Below are 2403 nucleotides of genomic sequence, written 5' to 3'. Positions count from 1 at the left end.
TAACACAGAAAATCACACAGGGTCTGCATACTTCATGCTAAAGAGCCTTGGGATTTAGTGAAGAGGAGAACAGAAAATGTCTCTGACTTTGGCTTTGGTCTCACTTCCTCTGATCACTAATTTCCTAGCCCACGTGTCTAGGCTAGGGCACCATTGTCTGAGAGAGACAACTTCTCTTGTTGTTCCTACAGACTATCCTTGTTGCACGAAGCATAGGATAATCTCTCACTCTGGCTTTTTGGCTTCCTGCTTCAGCACCATCTCTCCCTGAAATGCCATGCATGAACATGGGTTCACGGGTTCCATCTAGCGGCCACTACTCAAATAATTCGAAAGTCAAGAACATTTTACAGATGACATTGACCTCACCTTTGCTTTGACGTATGGGGAAGCTTAGATCTAAAGAGGTGAAATGAAGCATCGTAGGCACATGGCTAGTTAGTGGTAGAACTGGGGCCATGATCAGCCTCCTGACTCCAGCCCAGTTTCTCAGCCACAACAAGGTTTTTTTCACAACCTTGATATTCTTCCTCCTACAAAATACTTAACTCGGAGAAATCGAAACTACTAGGGAAAGGGAGGGCCCACTGAGAACCATCCCACTAACCCGACCACTACTGGCCTTCGCAGGACACCATGAACCACACGGTCCAAACCGTCTTCTCTCCTGTTAACAGCGGCCAGCCCCCCAGCTATGAGATGCTCAAGGAAGAGCATGAGGTAGCTGTGCTGGGGGCGCCCCACAACCCTGCTCCCCCGACGTCCACCGTGATCCACATCCGCAGCGAGACCTCCGTGCCCGACCATGTTGTCTGGTCCCTGTTCAACACCCTCTTCATGAACCCCTGCTGCCTGGGCTTCATAGCATTTGCCTACTCCGTGAAGTCTAGGGACAGGAAGATGGTTGGCGACCTGACTGGGGCCCAGGCCTATGCCTCCACCGCCAAGTGCCTGAACATCTGGGCCCTGATTTTGGGCATCCTCATGACCATTCCGCTCATTGTCATCCCGGTATTGATCTACCAAGCCCATCGATAGATCAGGAGACATCATTCAGGCCAGGAGCTCTGCCCATAACCTGTATCCCGCGTGCTCTACCTTCCATTCCTGGTCCTGCCCCCAGAGCTGAGTCCTGTATCAGCCCTTTATCCTCACACACTTTTCTACAATGGCATTCAATAAAGTATACATGTTTCTGGTAAAAACAAACAAACAAACAAAAAACCAAAATACTTCACTCTCCAGGGACTTAAACATCTTGATTCAACTCTGATATGAAAATAAGCAAAAACCATAACAATTGAAATAACTATAGCAATAAAAAATTGTAGATTTCCATTGTATATATTGTAACTAATAAGATACAAATGAATGAAAGATACAACAGATTTCAGTATAGGGGGAGTTAATGGAGGAAGATGGAACTCCATTATCTTCTTGAATATGAAGGAGTAGATAAGTAGGAGGAAGTTCCTGGGATAGGTCATTTAAGGAATGTGGAAAAGCATGAAAAAAAAGGTCTTCATGTGATGAAGAGGTTGGTTGCATTCCCTAGGCAAATATTAGGAATTAAAAAACAATTCTTTCATGTTACTTAACCTATGAATAGATTTTTAAAGTGTACCACATAGTAAATTTTGACCTACTTTTAAACCAAAGAGGCCACTGACACAATCAAGATAATGAACATGGCTGGGCATGGTGGCTCATGCCTGTAATCCCAGTGCTTTGGCAGTCATAAATGGGAGGATTTTCTTGAGACCAGGAGCTCAAGACCAGCCCCAGGCAACGTAGTGAGACCTTGTCTCCACCAAAAGGAAAAAAAAAAAAAAAAAAAAAAAAATCCAGGCGTGGTGGCCTGAGCCTGCAGTCCCTCCCAGTTGCTCAGCAGGAATATACCATGGGCCCTGGAGTTTGAGGCTGCAGTGAGCTATGAGCTGAGTGACATAGCATGACCCTGTCTCTAAAAAAGAAAAAAAATAAAAGGATATACATATCCTCCCCGCAAAGTTCCCTTGTTGTGTCCCCTTTGTAATCCTGACTCCTCTCCCCTATGGCCCGTCCCCACTCAGACAACCAGTGACCTGCCTTCCATCTCTGCTGGTGCGTTTTCATTTTCTAGGATATTTATATATATATTTTTTCATTTTGAAACAATTTCAAATGTATGAAAAAGTTGCAGGAGTAGCAGAAGAGCTTCCATACACCTTTCATCTGGATTCCCCAATTCTTAACATTTTATCACGTTTGTCTTATTCTATCTACACATTTATACATGTTATTGCTCTTACTTTTTTCTGAACCAACTGAGAGCAGTTGCAAATATGATGCCCCATGAGCTTTTACTACTTCGGCATGTATTTCCCTAAAATGAGGACATTTATATAACCAGAGTGCATCTAT

General features: G+C 44.2%; 1 pseudogene across 1 annotated transcript; it reads left to right on the top strand.

The window, feature by feature from the left end:
* The first annotated feature begins 557 nt into the window (after positions 1-557).
* On the top strand, positions 558-1217 carry LOC101024476 (annotated as a pseudogene). Its single transcript, XR_634477.4, has one exon. The product of XR_634477.4 is annotated as an interferon-induced transmembrane protein 3 pseudogene (transcript).
* The last annotated feature ends 1186 nt before the right edge of the window (positions 1218-2403 follow it).

The sequence above is a fragment of the Papio anubis genome, chromosome 9 (assembly GCF_008728515.1).
Source record: "Papio anubis isolate 15944 chromosome 9, Panubis1.0, whole genome shotgun sequence".
Taxonomy (NCBI): domain Eukaryota; kingdom Metazoa; phylum Chordata; class Mammalia; order Primates; family Cercopithecidae; genus Papio; species Papio anubis.
This window is presented reverse-complemented; position numbering and strand designations above follow the sequence as displayed.